The sequence below is a fragment of the Ambystoma mexicanum genome, chromosome 11, assembly GCF_040938575.1.
Source record: "Ambystoma mexicanum isolate Mex_15411 chromosome 11, UKY_AmexF1_1, whole genome shotgun sequence".
Classification (NCBI taxonomy): Eukaryota; Metazoa; Chordata; class Amphibia; order Caudata; family Ambystomatidae; genus Ambystoma; species Ambystoma mexicanum.
In genome coordinates this window covers 224,084,406-224,108,424 of record NC_090934.1, presented here as the reverse complement: position 1 = coordinate 224,108,424, position 24,019 = coordinate 224,084,406, and the positions used below count along the sequence as shown (strand labels likewise).

The 24,019-nt window shown below is 49.3% G+C and overlaps 1 long non-coding RNA gene across 11 annotated transcripts in view; it reads left to right on the top strand.

Moving 5' to 3' along the window:
* The window catches only part of LOC138503294 (uncharacterized), a 311,300-nt gene that overhangs the window by 178,944 nt on the left and 108,337 nt on the right, over positions 1-24,019 (top strand). For 6 of the 11 annotated variants that reach the window (XR_011279604.1, XR_011279605.1, XR_011279601.1 and 3 more), the window contains 2 exons: positions 154-284; positions 1,668-1,706. This is a non-coding gene — a long non-coding RNA (uncharacterized lncRNA). Of the gene's footprint in view, positions 1-153; positions 294-1,667; positions 1,707-24,019 lie in introns of all 11 variants that reach the window. The other 5 variants (XR_011279607.1, XR_011279602.1, XR_011279603.1 and 2 more) reach the window with 3 other exon arrangements.

Genomic DNA, 24,019 nt, shown 5'->3' with positions numbered 1-24,019 from the left:
GAAATCACCATAGGGTTTATGGCTGGATTGGGGATGGAGAGGATCAGATTAATGATTATTTTAAGGGTGAATCGGATTAAAAATTGAATTTTTTACTACCCATATGTGATCAGTTTCACTGTACCTGTTTATCTTCATGTATATTTTATTTAGCAGAATCCTTTTTCCTCACGTGTTTGTGATCACACCTTCTTTTCTGCTCTGCTTTCCATGGCTCCCTGGACCGCCTGGACCACAGGGAAGGCCTGGACCACAGGGAGCACCCGGAGTAGCAGGACCTAAGGGTGAGACAGGTATCTCTACAGACAGGGCCGGCCTTAGGGCAGCTCGGGGAAGCGTGCACCCTATTGAGACAATTACCTGTCGGGTGGTTTTCATTAGAATAGGGCGCTGATGCTTGTATCAGCGCTCTATTCCAATTATTAACTCTCTGCACCGGCATGGGAGTGGGGAGATAATCATCGTAAAACGGTGCTGCAGCACCCTATTGTTAAATGCAGCCCGCTCCCGCAAGCACATTTAATTTCAAAAGGACGCCTTCTCCCAACACCGACAAGAAACATTTGGCACCTCCAATCCCCGGTCCCCTAATTGACCCTGGGCACGGAGAGGGGGAGCAAATTGTTCTTTTTCTGCCGGGGCGGTGCCACCTCTAAGGCTGGCATTGTCTACAGAAGCACTCTCTGAGGGGTTACGATGGGCTGGGGCATCAGTACACACACAGACACGCATGCACACAGACACGCATGGACACACACACACACACCCAAGACTAAGACACAGGTGCACATTTTCTCACAAACAAGACATCACCAGGCATTATATTTCTCACAAGTATACATAGGCCACACATAAACAAGACAGAAACATTCAGTTAAAGGGAGCGCTCCCTCACACACAGACGTACAACCAGTGGTCGAAGTGAGCGGGAGCAGTCGGAAGCGGTGCTCCTATACTTTTTTAATTTACCTTGTACAGCTCCTATACTTTTATTTTAAAAAGAAACCGTTCCGGAATGGTTTTGTTTTAAAATAAAAGTGTAGGAAGGAGTTGAAACCTTCACTTTCAGTGCACTGCACTGAACGTTCCCTTAAACAGCAGGTGCAAGTGTTTGGGAGGTGTATTGTGTGTGGGAGGGGTTGTGGCAATGGGGTTTGTGGGGAGCAGGGGCAGGCCAGCAGGGAACATAGCTCCACTACTTCTTTTCGTACACTTCGACCACTGCGTACAACACACACACACACAGTCATATACACAGAGAAACACGTACCCGCGCGCGTACACACAGGTTTACAGAAAGAGACACGCACTGCCTTACACAGAGTCAAGCAGGAAATACCTGAACGTGTGTCTCTGTGAATGCCCCTGTCCTTCCACTGCTGCGGGTTTACCTCCCGTTCCATTCTCCTCATTGCTTCTGCTTTCTACCTACACTTGTAGTTCACAGCGAAGGCACATCACATCTCATGCGCTTGTTGGTACATAAATAAGCGCCCCGATCCAGGCACAGAAGCCTTTTGTCTTTAGCGCTATACAGGAAATAGTAAGTAAATAAGCATGGCCTGGCAGAATGGCTCTGGGGTCGCTGGACCACTGACCCACACAGGGCTGCTGCATTCTGGGCCCAGTGTTTTCTAAGCTAATGATATCTCTTTTTTCCCGCTCAGGTGACATCGCAGATGTGTCTTCTGTGCTGTGCAGGAATGGTAAGCTTTCCGATTTCATTCCCAATGACATGTTCAGAGCATGCCAGTGCTAAGGGCATGTATGTGCGCCCAGAGGAAGTGGGGGCTGCCCAGAGGAAGTGGGGCTGGGGAGTGCTTGCCATCTGGGGAGTTTTCTGGGTCTTGATAGAACCCTGTGGACGATACAATGCATCTGAAAAGCGTGGCGCAGGTGTCCAGGAATTGGCATTTACTATTGAGGGTGGGTGGGGGGTGAGTGTAATGGGCAGGGTGGCCAGATTCTCTGCGTTTCACAAACATAACAACCAGGTGTTGGCAGTGATCCCTTCTTGTGGCAGCAAGGATGTTCCGGCGGAGTGTAAGCATACTGACCACTATGCCAAGGGTCTGCGTAGCGGGTTATGGGACTCTATACCGGTTGAAGGTAGGGTTGGTGGTGCTTTTACATAATTAGGAAAGCCCGAGCTAGTCAAGGATGAGTGACTATTTACCTGGCTGTTGGCTGTTTGCTGCTTTGCGCGTATGCGTTCTGTGGCAAGAAAGGAAAAAGTGCCCAGTGCTAGTCGCAGAGGTAGGAGCAGTCTGTGCAGTCCGTGCCAGGACTTGCCAGACATGCCACCCCCCTCAGCGACTAAAATACCAGATGAACTACTATGGGAAGGAGAGGGTGATAAAAGAACCCTACGGAGCTCCAAACCACGATTGAGCAAAATGGATCCACAAACGAGCCCAACTCCTCAAAGAAGCCGTCTGCAGTCGGCCCCGCCAAAACTCTGCAAGCAACTTTTGGCACCGAGAGACAGTGAGAGGGCCGCACTGACTCTGCCTCTACAAGTGAGCTTGGGGTTGGCCGCATTGCCAGCAAACGCCAATTACACACATACAGCGCAGTTGAAAACACTGTAGCAACTCAGGCGCTACAACACCCTGAAGTAACCCAGATCGAGGGCCATAGCGACGCTGAAATCATCTCCCCCACGCAAGAGCGCCGGCTGTCCCAGGCAGCTGACATGTCCCCAACTCCGGGGGCTGGAGGGCTCACGGAGGCGAGGACACCCGCAGCCGCCTCTTCGGCTGCTACCGAGGGAAGTTCTGAGACATGCGGTGGAACCAGAGACCAGGCCCAAGACGCTACCTCAACCTCTCCAGCCGACACAAACCGGGCAAAGACCAACAAAACAGCATAGTGCCCCCAGCACAACGGGAAGAACCCGGAAGAAATAGCAGTGAATATGGAGACTCCCCCCGCCTACCTGCCCTTCATCTCGCAGCGCCCAGGATCGAGATGACAACACCCTATGCGGAGCACATCGGACCGCGAGTGCCGAGCAACACAGCGAGGCATTCTCAAGGGGCGGGGCGTCAGTCGGCAAAGGAGATCACAGAAATGGATGCGTCCTCCGGGAGGACTTGAAAATCGAGCAAGATCCTCTGCAGGAGGAAGGCGGTACTACGAGCCTGATTACTCTACCCAATCCGCTGAAAACGCCATGAATGAGCAACAGAGCTCACGGGAACCAGAGGCGAGCACACAAGAAGGGGAGCCTAATCCAGCAATAGACAACTCAAACAAGCATCCACTAAGTGATTATCCGTGCCCAAATTTGCATGACACTCACAATTTAGGCTCAAGTAAAAGAAATTCAATCCCTACGATGAGCAGACTTTCAAAAAAACTACAAACAAACACGCAAAAAAAGACATTTGCCAAACTGGTACAACTACATTCCCTGAAAGACTTCTTTATAAAACAGGGAAAGAGGAACAACGACCATCTATGCTATGACACATTTGGCCTAACTATTCTCATACAAACATACCCCCATGAACACCCACCATCCTAATAAAACGCAGCTAGCCGAGCAGATTCTGGCTAGCTTAGGCGTTACTTCAGGCATAACGCAGCCAAAACTCAATCTGAGTGTCAACCCTCCAGATTGAACACATCCAACTGATTTCCTCAGCACCACACCTACCGATAAGAAGGAGCTATCATGCAACAACCACACCAGCTGCACACATATCCGGTGCACCCACGCACCATAAGAACATTCACTCTCTCTACTGACCTGAACTACGGTCCCGAGGGCGTTCAACCTACCAGCGCTTTAAGATCATACCAATGATACATAAGGCGCTATATAAATGCCAAGTAACATAACAAAACATAACATTGATGAAACCACTGAGGGGAAAGGGGGGATTCTGGGGTTTCCAGATGTCTTTTGATATAACATGGCTGCGCTGATTTCCCATGCAATGGCCTGGAAGGGGAATGGCACATCAACTAAATGGAAGGCTGTAGAGGAGGTATTCTGGTGGGTAGAGTTGGCTAGGCTCCCATATGTTGGGATGAGGGGGAATTGTGGGTTGGTGGGGGTCCCGATCCGTTTGTCTACTAGGCACATGCTCTGAAACGAGCACTGCGTAGATAAAGTACTCCAGTGGGTACATGTCTGCTTACCCCTGTTTGGAAAAATCCCGCCTTTCAACTGGGTTATGAGAAAGCGAGATTTGGGGCTTGGGTTGCTGGGGGGATTGACACAATACATCAGCTATATAACGACAGAAGCCACTTGTCCTTCAATGAATTCAAACAGGTCATGTCTCTGAATGAAATGGAGCCGTTTTGCTATGCGCAATTGAGCTTTCAGATGCTGACATTTTAGAGGCAATAAAGGAGCCCCCACCAGCAATAAAAATTAGAAAAACAAGCAACTTTACTGATTTTCCAACTGGAGCTGCAGTAGCACCAAAGGCATCGGCGGTACAAGCTGCTAAGAACCAAGAGAGCAGGGACACAAATGAGAATCCTCATGCAGAGCCAGAAGATCCTGCCAGCCTGACCAGAGAAGACATCGCTCAATCGAAGGAACTCCATCCTAACATCCAAGCGGAAGCAAACAGACCAAACGCCTCTGAAAATAATCAGACAATGACATCATCAGAGAGACCACCGAGGGAAAATCCCCTGCTAGTGGATGGAGCAGCGGAATGATCAAACACAAGTGTAAGGCCCCCACATCTATCCTCAGGTGTAATCCACACCCATTACACAGCAACGAACCGACCAAAAATGAAGCCTAACAGCAGTCTCCACCAGCAGGCAGAGGGTAGAGAAACTGGCGAACCACCAGCACCATCATGCAGGAACAACCGAAATTCCCCTATTGAACTGTCTCCTCCACGTGGAGTCAACCAATCGACCCCGCCAAGCATAGCTTAGAGGCGTCAGAGCCTGGGCAACCAATGGCCGCCCATGCAAAAAGACACTCCAACGAAAAAAACGGATATGACAACTATTATGTCGGCTATTACAATCGCGCTGGCCCCCTTCTGCAAGCTATATGAGTCCTTAAACGACAACTTAAAAGACCACACAACAATCATAGCGATGATGCATACAAAATTAATATATCTAGAAGGATATATCCAGGCGATGGAAAAAAAGCAAGCCATTTCTGATACTGACACAGTCAGATCTCCACCTATAGACAATGATCCAGGAGCACAAAGAAATGACAAAGAACAAGGCAACAAAAAAGGAAATCTGACAACGTCAACTCTAAGTACTCAAACGGAACAGAAAAAACAGCAGTGTGCTACTAAAAGGAGCATACAATGAGAAAACTTCAGCATCTTTAACTCCCCAAACGGTAATAAGTCACCTAAAAGCTCCAATTTACTGGAGGTCTTTTTCTTTAAGGAAAGCTCACAGAGAAAAGGCTGCAACGATGCCAAGACTAAGACAGGGGAAACTAACAAGAAACAAACCGTCGGGGAGACTAAATACGGCAAGAGCCCAACTGAAAAAATCCACAGAACTCCCCAATCCCCCACACCAAACAAACAATCGCTTCTAAAACTACAGAACCCGGCCGGTCGGCACAGGCTGCAGGGAGCGAACACTAGCAACAGAAAACCGTTGGAAAAAATAACCAAATTGGGGCTTATGTCAGAAAAGGGGAAATCTGGGACAGATCAAACAAGATCTCAAACAGATAAACGCCTGTTGAATCAAGATGAGGAATCCCTAAGAACAGCAGAGGAATTCCTCGCCGACACGTCTTCAATGAACATTTCAGAGCATCTAAATTAAACCCTCTCAGAGAAAGAGGAAAGACACCAAGGACACACACACTACCGACACTGACTCACAAAGGGCCCAGACAACAAAGGCGCAACCCGCAAAAACACACAGCAGGGAGAGTCTAAGAAAGCCTCAGGAGGAAGCCTCGTGCAGCAGAAGAAGGAAGAGAGAGCATGAGGGCATTAGAGTCCACTAAGCTCTACTGGCAGTGCCACCAAGAGATCGTTATCGTTGCAAAAGCGACATACCCCTAAAACAGAAAAACTCAGACGAGGAAATAGCTGTGAAGAAGGTGGACGGGGAGCGTTCCAGACACAGTAACCCCGGACTATCGGGAAGAGACCGAAACGAAAGAAACCAAAGGACACAATACTCCAAAAACTATGCCAGCCGAGTCCGACAGGGAAGATCATGTCACGATGCCCGCTCCCGGGGAGCCGGCTCAGGCCCTACGTCCCCGAAAGCGGACATCAAGTCCCCGGGGAAGGTCCCAGCAACCCCTTATAGGGGCCCTTTGGACAGCGTCCTGGCGCCTATGGCGCCAGGCTCATAGAAAACATCAGTCCTGGCGCCATAGGCGCCATGCTCATTATGAAAGTGTTTGGGTGCACTTACCTGATGCAGACCATGCTGCAGAACCCCGGCCTCCTTGAGGTTTGAAAGGAACAACTTTACCTGTGGGACTCATTTACCACCCGGGCGTGGTCGGGGAAGGATACATACCTGATTGGAGGAAGGACACATTCTAGGAACTTCTTCCAAGGCTATTTAAACCACACCTGATCAGCCACACGTGCTTCGCGTTGTTCTACATCTAGCAGCTGGACGCTCACCGTGTCTGCTCCTGCATCTTGACTTCTGCCACACCTGCCAGCATCCTGAATCACCTGCAAAGGAAGGGAACAAGAGAACAGAAGAAGGAAAAGGCCTCACCTGCTAAATCTGCATCCCAGAGACATTTCGCCGACAATCCTGAAAAGGAAGACATTTATTTTTAAAAGCACATCGCATCGATCGCTGCAGCGCCGCATTCTACTCACCTTTACAGGGCGCCTCCATGTTCAGCAGCGACCATCCGGATTCGCAGTCGCGCCCCCGCGCCTAGGGAGAAAAGACAAGAACAAAGGTGAGAGAAAGAAGGGAAAAGGGAAGCTAAAACTCCATGTCAAGACTTACCTGTAGGGTCATTCCCTTTTCATTTCGGGTCCGCGCCGCATCCAGGCATTTTCGGACCCCGGCCCCTAAGGGGAAAAAGACATCAGTGTTAATGAGTGAATGAAAAGACATTACCAAAACACTCATTAAAGACTTAACTGATTTCCACAAGGATTTCACCGCTCACCTCGGGTCGGTGCCTGTTCCCCGGCATTCCGTACCCCGGCACCTATGGGGAAAAAGACACTAGCATTAGAACATTAATGCATGGACACAAGGGGAACCACTTATAGAAAACTTACCTGGAAGCCAAGCAAGTTTGGTTCTCACCCATCCGAAAATCCAGTGACGTAACTGGATACCAACGCGCCCCTGCATCAGAAGCAGGATGGAGAGCTCGTCCTTCCAGACCCTAAGGTGAGACGCTACGGGGAAGCACAGAAGGGTTTTGAGGAGGGTGAGAGGGGTAAGTGGGAGGCCGATTGCATTACCCCGCAGACAGTTAACCCCATATTCTCACCTACAGAAGGATACTTCTGCGAGTCAGACAAGCCAGATCTGGGGCCCGGTCCAGTCCGTCTTCCGAACCCTGCGCATCACCTTAGACGAGGTCACAGCAGCGCAAACCAGGCCAACGCCCCCGTGGGAGTCAGGTGAGTGTTACAGAAAGCGAAGCCTTCCTACAAATTCCCACCCAGGCGCTATGGAAACTTCTGAGACTGATCAGTTGGCCCAATTACTGGGGGAATTACGGGCCGAAGTACATGCCGCTCGTCAAGAGACTAATGCCCTCAAGAGGGAATTAATAATATCAAAGGAAAGAACTGATGACCTGGCCAGACAGCTTTTGCAAGGTCAAGCTGGACAAATTCCTCTACCCTGTTCCGGAGGGAACCCCGCTCCTGTGGTTCCCAGTAACCCTGTGCAGATTAATCCACCTGGAAACATGCCGCTGGCCCCACCTGAACGCTTTGCTGGGGACCCCAAACGATTTGCGGTATTCATGAATCAGTGTCGTTTGCACATCCTATGCAGACCTGGGGCCTTCCCTAATGATCAGACCAAACTAGCCTTTGTATTGTCATATCTCAGCGGCTGTGCTGCCGATTGGTCAGTTCCACTGGTTACTCAAGATGACCCGATTCTCCGTGATTTTCAAGGATTTCAAGCAAGCATGGAAAGGTTATTTGCTCGACACTCTCAGGGGCAGGCTTTGGATGACGAACTTCTATCCCTGCGACAGGGCAATCAGGACCTCCTATCCTATATTGCAACCTTTAATAGACTAATTGTGGAAACGGGATGGCCAGAGGATAAAAGAGTCACGTTATTTTATTGAGGTCTACGCGGAGAACTTAAAGATGTCTTAGCCCAAGTTGTAAATCCGCCCCAAGAATGCACAGAGTATATAGACTTAGTGGTCCAATTGGATCACAGACTTCAAAACAGAAAAACAGATCGGTCCAGGTTTGAGACCCGGGTGTTGGTCAAGACCCATGCTAACCCCAAGGGAGTTGATGTCTCTGAGCCTATGCAAATTGGAGGGGTTAAAGAACCCTTAACTCAAAAGGAACGTGAAAGGAGGTGGCAGTTAAAATGATGTCTTTATTGTGGGAACTCTGGACACTTTCTACGAAATTGCCCGGCAAAACCGCCCCGAAAAGCGGTAGGAGCCGCTGATAAAAACCATGAAGACTCTGTTTCGGGAAACGACTCAGCCCGACAAGCGTAGGGGTCCGCTTGCCGAGCTTGAAAACTAACTCTCAGACCTCGCATTTCATTGTGCCAATGGTTCTCGTAGATCCAGAAAAGCCTAAGCGGTTGCATGCAATAAAGGCATACATCGATAGTGGGGCTATTGGAAACTGCGTGGATCGTGAATTGGCCTCTAGGATTAACCTCCCTCTCCGTCCTAAAACCAGCAAAGATGTCATCACCACAGTCGATGGAACTGAAATTGCCTCTGGACCGGTAACACATTCCACTACTGGGGTGACTCTTATTGATCCTGACGGCCATCGGGAGTCAGTTGTGTTTGATGTAATCAAGGCTCCACAGTTTCAGGTTATTCTTGGAATTCCTTGGTTAGAGACACATAATCCTCGAATTGATTGGCGAGCTAAGCGAATAACCTTCCCGGATTGTGCACAAACATGCTACCCAGAAAACCTGAAGATTAATCTGGCATCTGTAACCTCTGCCTCCATGCAATTACCTCCGGAATACCAGGCCTTTCAGGACGTCTTCCAAAAGGAACAGGCCAACACGTTACCTCCTCACCGGTCGTACGATTGCCAAATCGATCTGGTGCCCGGTGCACAACCCCCTTGTAGCAGGATTTATGCCCTTACCGAACCTGAGAACCTGCATTTGAGACAATATTTGGATCAATACCTCGCCAATGGTTTTATTCGCCCGTCAAAGTCCCCGGCATCCTCGGCTTTGTTCTTCGTGCCTAAAAAAGAAGGCGACCTTAGAACTTGTATCGATAACCGCGCATTGAACCAGATATCCTCTGCCTCTGATTCCTGAACTCCTTGACCAGGTGAAGGACGCTTGCATATACACCAAGTTGGATCTCCGGGGGGCATATCATCTGGTGTGAGTAAAAGAAGGCGACGAATGGAAAACAGCCTTCCGTACAAAATATGGATTATTCGAATACCAGGTAATGCCTTTCGGGTTGTGCAATGTGCCTGCTGCCTTCCAATTCTTCATGAACGATGTCCTTCGGGAACTCATCGATGTTTGTGTTGTCGTCTATATCGATGACATTCTAGTGTACTCCTCTTCGGAATCTGATCACAGAAAACACGTTAGGGCAGTTCTGGAAAAACTGCGCCAACACAAACTATTTGCTAAACTGGAGAAATGTGTTTTCCATACCACAGAAGTTGAGTTTCTCGGTTTCATCCTGACACCCAAAGGAGTCCGAATGGACTCAAGAAAAGTGGATGCCATCCTCAAATGGCCATCACCTAGCTCTGTAAAAGGGGTTCAAAGCATGCTCGGCTTTGCCAATTTCTATCGCATGTTTATCCCGGAATTTTCACGCATAGTACAACCCATTACTGCACTCTTGAGGAAAAATAAATGTTTGGAATGGTCTGAAGAAGCCGAGCACGCCTTCCAGGATTTAAAAGCTAAGTTTACCTCTGCACCTATATTGAAACACCCACGTCCAGATCTCCCGTATGTCGTCGAAACTGACGCATCCAGCCTAGCCATGGGAGCAGTTCTGTCTCAAAGAGATCCTGAAACCAACCAACTGCATCCCGTAGCATTTTGGTCCAGAAAATTCTCGGCACCAGAGATTAATTACGCAATCACTGACAAAGAACTGTTAGCCATAAAGTCCGCTTTTAAAGCCTGGCGGCATTACCTGCTTGGCGCTCGGCATACCATCACGGTGATCACTGATCACCGGAATTTACAGTATTTGAAAACCGCCAAGGCTCAGTCATCGCGGCAGCTCCGATGGGCTTTGTTTTTCGCTGAATTTGATTTCGTGATTACCTATCGACCTGGCTGCAAGAACGGCAAAGCAGACGCCTTATCCCGAATTGGAATGGGAGAATCTGATACAAACTCAAAACCAGTACCAATAATTCCCGAACAGCGAATTCTAGGCATGACTTCGTTACAGACGCTTGAAGACATTCAAGTCAGAGTGAAACAACTCCTGGACCCTACAGTCCTACAGGATTGGATACAAAAGGGATCAGACTTTACCATAGATAATGGTTTACCTTATTACCAAGGACGCTTATTCCTGCCGCACAAGGATTTACACGAACTAGTTATTTCAGGTTATCATGATACATTAATAGAGGGACACCCCGGTATTGCCAAGACAATGGAAAAGGTGAAACGACAATTCTGGTGGCCCTCTTGGCGAAAAGATGTTAAATTTTTTGTGATGTCCTGTGGTGTTTGCGCCCAAAATAAAGGTCAAAAGAAAAGACCAGCCGGTCTCCTTCAACCTCTAGACATACCGCCAGCACCCTGGCACACCCTATCAATGGATTTTATTACGGACTTGCCTCCTTGTTCGGGATACAATACCATTCTGGTAATTGTGGATTTGTTTTCCAAAATGGCCCACTTCATTTCTTTGAAAGGTTTACCTTCAGCTTCTGTCCTAGCCAAAGAATTCCTCGAAAATATTGTTCGGCTACATGGATTCCCATCTATACTAATCTCTGACCGTGGAAGCCAATTCATTTCCCACTTCTGGCGCAAATGTTGTCAAATGGCACAAATCGACGTAAGATTATCGACCAGTCACCACCCTCAGACCGATGGTCAGACCGAGAGGACAAATCAGACCCTTGAGCAGTACTTACGGTGTATGTTACAGCAATCTGAAAGCAACTGGAAAGACATTATTTGGATAGCCGAATACGCATATAATAATTCGGTACACTCTGGAACTGGCCATAGTCCTTTTTATACCTTGTTTGGACATCACCCTCGAACCTCAAACCTCGACTCACCTCAGAACCTCGGAGTGCCCGCAGTAGAACATCTGCATTCTACCATTACCCGAGCCTTCAAAGAAGCAACCACGCATTTACAACAAGCCAAGAGAAAATACAAGGAGAATGCTGACCTACATCGGAGTGAAGTACCTCCGTATCAGATTGGGGATCAAGTGTGGTTAGCTACCAGACATTTACCGCTCAAAGGGCCTCGAACCTTTAACCCGAAATATCTGGGACCTTATTCTATTACAGCAATAATTAACCCAGTAGCGGTTAAACTTGATTTACCAGCTAATATGCGAATTCACCCTGTTTTTCATGTGTCACTTCTGAAACCAGTGGTCCCCGGAACTCGGCTACTCAAACCTCCAGAACCTATTCAAATAGATGGGGAACCCGAATTCGAAGTGAAGAACATTTTAGATTCAAAAATGTTTAGGTCAAAGCTTTTCTACCTAATTGATTGGAAGGGGTACGGACCTCAGGAGAGGTCGTGGGAACCCAGTGACCATGTGCATGCACCTCGATTAGTCAGGAAATTCCACCGACTCTTCCCAAACAAACCAAAACCCCTGGAGGGAACAACCTTGGGAGGGGTCTTGGGGGGGAGTGCTGTCAAGATGCCCGCTCCCGGGGCGCCGGCTCAGGCCCTGCGTCCCCGAAAGCGGACATCAAGTCCCCGGGGAAGGTCCCAGCAACCCCTTATAGGGGCCCTTTGGACAGCGTCCTGGTGCCTATGGCGCCAGGCTCATAGAAAACATCAGTCCTGGCGCCATAGGCGCCAGGCTCATTATGAAAGTGTTTGGGTGCACTTACCTGATGCAGACCATGCTGCAGAACCCCGGCCTCCTTGAGGCCTGAAAGGAACTACTTTACCTGTGGGACTCATTTACCACCCGGGCGTGGTAGGGGAAGGATACATACCTGATTGGAGGAAGGACACATTCTAGGAACTTCTTCCAAGGCTATTTAAACCACACCCGATCAGCCACACGTGCTTCGCGTTGTTCTGCATCTAGCAGCTGGATGCTCACCGTGTCTGCTCCTGCATCTTGACTTCTGCCACACCTGCCAGCATCCTGAATCACCTGCAAAGGAAGGGAACAAGAGAACAGAAGAAGGAAAAGGCCTCACCTGCTAAATCTGCATCCCAGAGACATTTCGCAGACAATCCTGAAAAGGAAGACATTTATTTTTAAAAGCACATCGCATCGATCGCTGCAGCGCCGCATTCTACTCACCTTTACAGGGCGCCTCCATGTTCAGCTGAGACCATCCGGATTCGCAGTCACGCCCCCGCGCCTAGGGAGAAAAGACAAGAACAAAGGTGAGAGAAAGAAGGGAAAAGGGAAGCTAAAACTCCATGTCAAGACTTACCTGTTGGGTCATTCCCTTTTCATTTCGGGTCCGCGCCGCATCCAGGCATTTTCGGACCCCGGCCCCTAAGGGGAAAAAGACATCAGTGTTAATGAGTGAATGAAAAGACATTACCAAAACACTCATTAAAGACTTAAATGATTTCCACAAGGATTTCACCGCTCACCTCGGGTCGGTGCCTGTTCCCCGGCATTCCGTACCCCGGCCCCTATGGGGAAAAAGACACTAGCATTAGAACATTAATGCATGGACACAAGGGGAACCACTTATAGAAAACTTACCTGGAAGCCAAGCAAGTTTGGTTCTCACCCATCCGAAAATCCAGTGACGTAACTGGATACCAACGCGCCCCTGCATCAGAAGCAGGATGGAGAGCTCGTCCTTCCAGACCCTAAGGTGAGACGCTACGGGGAAGCAAAGAAGGGTTTTGAGGAGGGTGAGAGGGGTAAGTGGGAGGCCGATTGCATTACCCTGCAGACAGTTAATCCCATATTCTCACCTACAGAAGGATACTTCTGCGAGTCAGACAAGCCAGATCTGGGGCCCGGTCCAGTCCGTCTTCCGAACCCTGCGCATCACCTTAGACGAGGTCACAGCAGCGCAAACCAGGCCAGCGCCCCCGTGGGAGTCAGGTGAGCGTTACAGATCAGAACACAGTTCAGCGACACTGACCTTGAAGCTAGAACAAGCATTGAGGAAAAAGTATAAATGGTGTTAAATAGAAGAACAGTGAGAAACATCTTCAGTAAAATCACGACACTAAAAACCCTGAGATCAGAGGATTATGTGAGGATCGAACCATACCATAGAGGAACAACCGCGAAAGCCTATATACACATAAGAGCCGCTGCCCTCCCGTCTTCCATCAAAAAAGCCTTAGACGATCTAACCTCATGAGGCTTTCATCTATCAATACTGACTAAATCCAAGCCAGACCCTACCGCAGCAGACCACAGGCTAAAGCAATCGCCAAGTAGGAGTCACTACAAGTCGAAAACAGAAGACCTATATAACACCACGAGAATGCCTAGGAACAGAGTCAAGCCAACAGACCCAAGGCAACTGGGTAACAGTAGATCACCCTACATAATGGAGTCAGATCCAAAAAGGGACAGGGCGCCAAGAAAACACTCAGGGAGGGACAATCAAAGCTCAGAGCGGCAATACAACTACCAGGAAGGGGCTCAGAGTACACCAACTGCCTCAGTGACCTCAAGGAGCTTCGAGACAGAGGACAGCGCCGCAGGCAAGCCTCTATATCTGGAGGTAAGAAAGTCACTGTCCTCACCATTGAAACAACTATGGGTGTGGTTGCCGAAAACGCTGTCGCTTCAGACCAGAAAATAGCAATTTTCTACCGATGGTATCGAGCCACAACCGTCGGGGAAGCTGTTAAGATGGATTTCTGAATTCTGTCCTGGAGGGGCAGAGGTTCAGAAGGCCAGCCTAGTTTCTTGGAACAGGGTAACCTCTGGACAAGCCAGACCAATCAGGGTAGCGATGGCGGCGGTCAAGACTAGGTCTCAAGAGGGGTGAGGGTGACTGAAAGCCTGCAATGAGCACACAAAGCAAGGACGCTTACAAATTACTCCAGACAGGTGTTATATTAAAAATATAGACACATTTATTACAAGGCCTTTGTAACATCGACCATAGTAAAGAATCACGGTAAATCGCCAATAAACCAACACATCACAAGCAATACAATATATATACAAGACCAAGTAGTCTAAGGAATTAGAAGCACGAAATATGCAGACCACCTAGATGGGGAGGAAAACAGGCAGTGCAAGTAATCGTTAGACCCAGTTCAACATTACAGGTCACCTAACTAGAAGGAAGTCCGAGCACTACGAAGAGTGGAGCCTTGTGTTCAAATGTAGCCACACACCCGGGTGCCAACAGGCAAAGGGGAGTCTCTTCAGGAAAATCAGGCAGTTCAGAGAGGTGAACAAAACGATGATGAACAGTTCCCCGCTACTCAAGCGCGGCCTCCACTTGTGGGCAGAAGCAGGGAGCAAGTGCGGAAAAGGGTTGCTCTTTACGACAGCGATGGAAAGCCACAGGCTCCTGCGGGAGGGCGACCAGTTAGGGTATTGACTACTCACCGGTCCCCGATGCAGGCAGACCCAGGCTTCTCTGGTTCCGTTTCGGTACTGGCAAGTTCAGATGTGATTAGCAGGATGTCTCGACGCCGTGCAGATTCCGCGACAGCAGGAGTCAGGGTCGAGGGTGTCCCAAATGCAGCGAACACGCACAGATTGTTACCACAGCTGGGCAACTCAGCAACCGCGTGTATTCCGGTCCCAAAGCACATGTCTCACTTCAGACCTGGGAACGCCATGTGTACGAATCGTGTGAGAGTGCCGAGGACACAGGATTAGCAGCAAGCCAGACGGCGGTGACAGAGCAAGGTTCCTGTGTAGGCTGGCCAGTCCACTGGATGGCCCACGGACACTTCCGAAGGCTTACATACAGGATTTGGTGAAGATGCCGAGAATAGTTATTCCCACTATTCTAAAGAGTCGAAGCGCCTTTGCAGACCTTCTCGTTCAATCAGAGGCTGAGTGGTCTCGAAAGCGACAGCAGTGCAGGGTGCCAAACCTTCAGCGGGTCACCAGCGATTCCTCGACTCAGCTTCTTAGTTACAGGATACTTGGCTCCTTATCCTTTGTTCTTGAGAACTCAGGAGATCGACCTGGTAGTGGGGTTTTCAGCCTCCTCTTATCCAGAGTTCCCTTCGCGCCAAAACGGAGAGGGCGCAATTTGAGATCCGCTCACACCATACGTGGACCTATCACGGACCACGGTGGTCCCAGGCATTCAGGACAGTCTAGACTCTCTGGCACCCAGGATGTGTATTGGGAACAGACATCCCAGCCCACATCCTGGAGGCACACACAAGGCATGCAGAAGCCCGCGAAAGCGTTGTGTTTCGCGGGAAAGTGCATGACCAAATAAGGACTGCCCCGGGTCGGCTAGACCTGGGGGAAGGTGAAGGGGTAAGATGGTCAGCGGACAGGACAAAGAACCTCGTGGCATGGCCATTTTGGAGGCCAGGCCACCCATTTGGGCCAAACGCGGGAAGCGCGGTTAACATGGCAAAAAGGGGTTCAAAACGCAAAGAAACGACAGCTGCCACCAGTCCCGTCTGTGACACACTTGCACATTTCATGATAAGTCCAGCAAGAGTTTCTAGGGCCATTGGAATGACTAGAGAACCAAGAGCGCGGTAATGTAAGTTACGGTGCCCTCTTGTTTCATGTTGCTCAAAAGCTGCAACATGAGGAAAGGACTAAGGGAAACGAAGTCTCCCGGTACTGACTGTCTTAAGGGCATGTCAGTTTCCCTGTGAGAATGGAGTGAAAGCCCAGAGGAGTGCTGCGGAAGGCTGCGCTTCTCTGGCAAAGTCTAGATCAGGGTGTAAAACAGCAAACAGTTTGGGGGTTGCCACATGGAAGGAAAATTACCTACAATTATGAAATCTTTCCTAACACTCGCCCCTCCCAGACTAAGGACAGGGAGAACTAATCCACCCCTGGATGAGTTTCTTGTTCAGGTCGGTTAAACATTCTGGACAACCCATCAGCATTGCTATGTTGGACACCTGGCCTATGCTCAATAGTGAAGTCAAAGCCTTGCAGACTTATGGACCACCTAAGCAACTTTGGATTCTCTCCCTTTATGTTCATTAGCCACTTTAAGGGCTTATGGTCAGTTTGCACAGTGAAGTGGGTCCCATAGAGGTAGGGCCTCAGCTTCCGTAGGGCCCACACAACAGATAAACATTATTTCTCTACTGTGGACCATCTGAGCTCTCTGTCCTTAAGCTAGCGACTAGTGAAACCAATAGGGTGTTCCTTACCCTTCTCATCTACTTGTGATAGTACAGCTCCTATCCCATTGTCAGAGGCATCTGTCTGCACAATAAAAGGTCTTTGGTAATCAGGGGCCCTGAGAACAGGGGCCTGGCACAAGGAGTCTTTTGAGCCATTGAAGGCCTTCTCACACTCGCCGGTCCAAGTTACCTTCTTGGGTTTCTTCGGAGTTGTGAGAGCAGTCAGAGGGGCAGCTATGGTACCATAGTCTGCCATGAAGTTACGGTAATACCCCGTGAGTCCTAAGAAGGCTCTCACTTGGGTCTGTGTAGTGGGGGTAGGCCAGTCTTGTACTGCTTGTACTTTACTGGGTAGAGGCTGTATCCTTCCTACACCTACTTCATGTCCAAAGTAAACCACAGAGCCTTGTCCAATCTGGCATTTACTAGCCTTTATGGTCCAGTTTGCTTTCTGAAGAGCCTGTAGCACAATCCCGAGGTGTTTTACATGGTCTTCCCAGGTGGCGCTGAAAACTGCGATATCATCCAGATATGCAAGACAGAATTCATCCAACCCGTTTAACACATGATTCACAAACCTCTGAAAAGTGGCGGGTGCATTCTTCAACCCAAACGGCATTACCCTGAACTGGTAAAGACCGTCTGGAGTTGAGAACGCTGTCTTCTCCTTGGCATGTTCTGCTAGGGCTATTTGCCAATAGCCTGCAGTGTGGTCAAACGTGCTGAGATACTTGGAGGCACCCAAGGTATCGACCAGCTCATCTGTTCGAGGCAAGGGGTGTGCATCTGTCTTGGTGACAGCATTCAGAGCCCTGTAATCCATGCAGAACCTCAATTCAGAAGTACCTGCATTTGGAACCAAAACCACAGGGCTAGACCAAGGACTACTAGAGGGTTCAATCACCCCAAGATCTAACATTTTGTTGACCTCTGTCTTAATGTAAGACCGTACTTTGTCTGACATTCTGTATCCTCTACTTTTGGTAGGTACGCTGTCTCCTGTGTCTATGTTATGTTTGTACCAAGGTGTCAAACCAGGGGACTGCGAAAACAGGGGGGAAAATTGCCTAAGCAAACTTTTCACCTCCGCCTGCTGATCAGAAGTCAGGTGAGGGGCCACTCGGACACCCTCAAAGGAGCTGTCTGAAGGACCGCTTTGGAACAGGTTGGGGAGAGGTTCCGACTCCTCTTCCTCAACATCTGAAGCCAGTAGCAGTGCTGCTATTTCGACTCTTGGGACGAAAGCCTTCAGCCTATTTACATGGAACACTTTTGGAGCCTGTCCAGGCCTACCAAGGTCCACTAAATAGTTTACCTCACCCAGGGGCTCCACCACTGTGTAAGGGCCTGACCATTTATCCTGTGAAGCTCTAGGCCTTATGGGATTCATGATCAGGACTTGCTGACCAGGTGTGAAGTTGATGAGGGAAGCTTTCTGGTCATACCAATGTTTCACCAGGGCTTGTCCTGCCTTCAACTTGTCACTAGCCAGACCCATCAGGAGTACCATCCGTTTTCTGAGCCCTAACACATAGGCCCTCATTACGACCCTGGCGGATTTTTTCCGCCATCGGCGGACTTTTCCGCCATGGCGCAAAGTCCCTTTACGCCATGGCGGATGGCGGACTTACCGCCCCATTCCGAGGTCGGCGGGGCGGTAAGTCCCCATTGACCCATTTACCCTTCCCCATTCCCATTTCGGCCCCATAGGGCTCAATGGGAGTGGGGAAGGTGTTAATTACGCCACCGTACACTACGGTGGCGTAATTAACACCGAGGTCCCATAGCGCCATGGATTTTTACGCCCGCAAAAAGCGGGCGGAAAAATGACCATGGCGCTATGGGAACACGTAGTTGGCGGTAAGGGGTCGGCGCAGCTAACGCTGGCGCAAACCCCTTAGCGCCAGGGTCCTAATGAGGGCCATAGTCTACTACGTTGGTAGTAATAGGGGAGTGGGCATCTCCCATCCCTCCTTGACTATGGCTAAGGGTCCCCGGACAGGGTGACCAAACAGAAGTTCGAAGGGACTGAAGCCAACACCCTCCTGTGGTACCTCTCGGTAGGTAAACAGTAAGCATGGTAAAAGAAGATCCCATTTTCACCTTTGGGGTTCTTCCAGAGCCCCAATCATACTCTTTAACGTTCTGTTGAACCGTTCCACCAGACCATTGGTCTGGGGGTGGTATGCGAAAGAGAACTTGTAGGTGACCCCACATTCTTTCCGCATAGTCTGCATATACTTTGACATAAAGTTGCTGCCTTGGTCAGACACCACTTCGTTAGGGAAGCCAACCCTAGTAAAGATGCCAAGTAACGCTTTTGCAACTGACTTGGCAGTTACAGTTTTTAATGGGATGGCCTCAGGATACCTGGTAGCATGGTCGACCAGCACCAGGATAAACCTATTGCCTGAGGATGTTTGCGGGTCAAGGGGATCAACGATGTCGATCCCTAGACTTTCGAATGGTATTCCCACAACTGGGAGTGGTACCAATGGAGCTTGGATTGTTGAGCCACTCTTACCAGATAACTGGCAGGAGGCACAACTCCTGCAGTGACTTTCTACTTGTACCCCCATCTTGGGCCAGTAGAAGTGCATGGATAACCTTTGCTTGGTCCTCTTAATACCAAGGTGACCAGCAAGGAGCACTTCATGCGCCAACTGCAGGAGGAAGGGTCTTACAGCAAGGGGAACCACCAACCTCCTATGGTCTCCTTCTGTAGACTCTGTAGGCTCACTATACAGGAGTCCACCTTCCCAATAATTCCGATGCTTCCCAGGAGGTTCACCCTCAAGCTGGGAGCAGGCCTGTCTCCTTAGGCCTTCCAGAGATGGGCACTCACGTTGGCCTTTACTGAATTCGTCCCTGTCAGGACCACCTTCTACTAACAAGTCGTTTAGTTCAGGATGGTCATTAGGGTCAAACACTTCAGGTATCGCTGTCTCCTCGTCAGGTCCAGGCGAATGACCAACTTCCTCCACCGCAGTGGTAGGTGAGTTCGGGGGAATATTTTCTTTCCCTCGTTTTGGTTTTCTGACACCTTTAGCCTTGGGTTTCCCCTTTAGCTGGGGCAGCTCACTGATATTGGTCAGTGCTGCCCTAGTTTGAGACCTTGTGCAGGGTCTGTCAGCAGTGTCTCCAACGAGCCCTAACGCTCGGAGATCGTTGCCCAACAAGACCTTTCCTGGACACTTCTCTGAATGCTCACTGAAATCCTGACTGCTCTACCATTGATACTAAGATTTACAGGTATTACTGGGAACATGAGAGGTGGGCCGTCAGCCAACTTAGTGGGCATCAGAGTAGCTCTGCCAACTTCCTCTGAGTCTACTAAGATAGAATCCACTACAGTTCGACTGCACCCACTATCCCTAAGAGCTGGAGTATCTACTCCATTGATCAGCACACTGTTTTTAAAGTAGTGCTTGGTGTTATCTGGAATCCTAGCATAAGCCTCGGCGACTTTAGGCTCCCAGCAACCCAGGGAAACTAAAACTACCTCAGCTTCTATCCCACTTGGGAAGGAGTCTGAGGAGAAGGATGCTCCGGTAATCTCTTCTTCCTCGTAGGAGGAGAAGGCCAGATTAGCAGAGTGGACACCCAAGGTTTTGACCTTGCATCTGGGATCCTCATTCACGTGGTGAGTTGCTCCGCAAGCAAAACAAGATCCATTGGGTCTGTTTACATAGGGAGGCTTATTATAACCAGAGTTCTGTTTCGGAGGTTGACCTCCACTACCCTGTGAGTTCTCTTGTGTCTTACCCTTATTTTTCTTTTTGTATCCCTTTTGAGAAGAAGATTTAGCAGTTTCTCCACCCTCCTTATCTTTGGACTTTTTCCCTTCCTCCTGCTTACCAGGCTGAGTCTTGTCCTTATGGGACACTCAATGTGACACCCACAAATCTGCTGTAATGGCAAGCTTCTTTGGATCTATCTCCTTAGAATCCGCCAAATGCTGCTTAAACTCAGGGGAAGAAGATGCAAAAATATGTTCCAGCATGACAAGACTTATCATACCTTCAAAGGTAGAAACCTTATAACCTTTGACCCAGCCAGTCAAGTTTTTTAAGGATTCGGTTACATAAGATACCCAAGTACCACCTTCTTTTTTCTTATACTCTCGGAATCGTTTTAAATATTGGGCAGGAGTCTTTCCAAACTTTAAAATGAGAGTTTGCTTCAACATTGCAAATCTGCTCGCTCAGCCTTCGACATTTCCATAATGGCACTGCAGCCAGAATGGGGCAGTCTGCTGAGTAACCAGGCAATTTTATCAGCATTGTCAACTTGTTGAACTTCACATGCATACTCAAATGTATTCCAGCCCATAATGTCATTCTTTTCCTCATATACACTGAGCAGATCTTTTGGAAACCGTGGATGAGAGGAGGCCCCAGACCCATGTCCAGGACCCTTGGATCCATTGGCAACTTGAAGCTTGGCCAGTTCCAACTGGTGATCCCTGTCTTTCTGTTTTTCTGCCTGTTCGATTTTTAGTTTGGCCATATTAAAATCAAGCTCCTTTTGCCTAAACAGCAGTTCTTGCTTCTTGAATTAAAGTATGGCCTCCCCATCAGCACTGGCAGAGGAAACATTGGACATTTCATCCTCCCTGTCCTCATGGTCGCGGTGGACCAGTGCAGCGGCAGAACTGTCAGTTCTACCAATGAGAGCAGCCCCACCTCCTTCTGCACTGTCCTCGGAAGCTATAGCGCCAAGCTGAGCTTCTTGCCACGCCACGATTCTTTGGATCATTTCCATTTTTGTGCCTTGCGAGGAGACGCCTCTTTCAGCACACATCTTTTTCAATGTTTCGGATTTAGAAGCATTTAAAGTTAACAAGGTACCTGTTTCCATACTGTTTCGATAGGACTATGGCCTTTAAAGAGTTATACTACGACAATTCACTATGTGTCCTGTTAGGAATAACTTGAAACGCCTTCGCTCGTGCGCAACACTGGATACCTTCAGTCGTATCCCACCGCTGCCACCAATTTGTTAAGATGGATTTCTGAACTCTATCCTGGAGGGGCAGAGGTTCAGAAGGCCAGCCTAGTTTCTTGGAACAGGGTAACCTCTGGACAAGCCAGACCAATCAGGGTAGCGATGGCGACGGTCAAGACTAGGTCTCAAGAGGGGTGAGGGTGACTGAAAGCCCGCAATGAGCACACAAAGCAAGGACGCTTACAAATTACTCCAGACAGGTGTTATATTAAAAATATAGACACATTTATTACAAGGCCTTTGTAACATCGACCATAGTAAAGAATCACGGTAAATCTCCAATAAACCAACACATCACAAGCAATACAATATATATACAAGACCAAGTGGTCTAAGGAATTAGAAGCACGAAATATGCGGACCACCAAGATGGGGAGGAAAACAGGCAGTGCAAGTAATCGTTAGACCCAGTTCGACATCAGAGGCCACCTAACTAGAAGGAAGTCCGAGCCCTTTGCCAACAGGCAAAGGGGAGTCTCTTCAGGGAAATCAGGCAGTTCAGAGAGGTGAACAAAACGATGATGAACAGTTCCCCGCTACTCAAGCGCGGCCTCCTCTTGTGGGCAGAAGCAGGGCGTGAGTGCGGAAAAGGGTTGCTCTTTACGACAGCGATGGAAAGCCACAGGCTCCTGCGGGAGGGCGACTGGTTAGGGTATTGACTACTCACCGGTCCCCGATGCAGGCTGACCCAGGCTTTTCTGGTTCTGTTTCGGTACTGGCAAGTTCAGATGCGATCAGCAGGATGTCTCGACGCCGTGTAGATTCCGCGACAGCAAGAGTCAGGGTCGAGGGTGTCCCAAATCCAGCGAACACGCACAGATTGTTACCACAGATGGGCAACGCGGCAACTGCGTGTATTCCGGTCCTAAAGCACACATCTCACTTCAGACCTGGGAACTCCAAGTGTACGAATCGTGTGAGAGTGCCGAGGACACGGGATTAGCAGTAAGCCAGACGGCAGTGACAGAGCAAGGTCCCTGTGTAGGCTGGTCAGTCCACTGGATGGCCCAGGGACGCTTCCGAAGGCTTACATACAGGATTTGGTGAAGATGCTGAGAATAGTTGTTCCCACTATTCTAAAGGGTCGAAGCGCCTTTGCAGACCTTCTCGTTCGATCAGAGGCCGAGTGGTCTCGCAGGACGACAGCAGTGCAGGGTGCCAAACCTTCAGCGGGTCACCAGCGATTCCTCGACTCAGGTTCTTAGTTACAGGATACTTGGCTCCTTATCCTTTGTTCGTGAGAACTCGGGAGATCGACCTGGTAGTGGGGTTTTCAGCCTCCTCTTATCCAGAGTTCCCTTCGCGCCAAAACGGAAAGGGCCCAATGGGAGATCCACTCACAAACACTCACACCATACATGGACCTATCACGGACCACGATGGTCCCAGGCATTCAGGACACTCTAGATTCTCTGGCACCCAGGATGTGTATTGGGAACAGACATCCCAGCCCACATCCTGGAGGCACACACAAGGCATGCAGAAACCTGCGAAAGCGTTGTGTTTCGCGGGAAAGTGCATGACCAAATAAGGACTGCCCCGGGTCGGCTCGACCTGGGGGAAGGTGAAGGGGCAAGACGGTCAGCAGACAGGACAAAGAACCTCGTGGCATGGCCATTTTGGAGGCCAGGCCACCCATTTGGGCCAAACGCGGGAAGTGCGGTTAACATGGCAAAAAGGGGTTCAGAACACAAAGAAACGATAGCTGCCACTACTCCCATCCATGACACACTTGCACATTTCATGATAAGTCCAGCAAGAGTTTCTAGGGCCATTGGAATGACTAGAGACCCAAGAGCGCGGTAATGTAAGTTACGGTGCCCTCTTGTTTCATGTTGCTCAAAAGCTGCAACATGAGGAAAGGACTAAGGGAAACGAAGTCTCCCGGTACTGACTGTCTTAAGGGCATGTCAGTTTCCCTGTAAGAATGGAGTGAAAGCCCAGAGGAGTGCTGCGGAAGGCTGCGCTTCACTGGCAAAGTCTAGATCAGGGTGGTGTAAAACAACAGCAAAACGTTTGGGGGTTGCCACATGGAAGGAAAATTACCTACAATTATGAAATCTTTCCTAACAGAAGCTAGAAGAACCTGTCTACCCAACGACCACCTTAACTTTCGGTTCGGGTCCTGGAACACTCGTGGATACAGGCATTTGATGCAAAGAGGCGACGTTAACTTAAACGACTATGACATCTTGGCTCTTCAAGAAACTTGGCTATCAGAAACTCCACACCTCGACGGGTTTACTATAGTGAACTCACCAGCAAAAAAACGCTCTGGGCCATCCATCTGCAGGAATTTTACTGGCGGTCCAATCAGGCAGAGGAATCACCATGAAACGGCCTCTGTCAGTCTCCCTGACTCACCTAGCAGTGCTGACAAGCT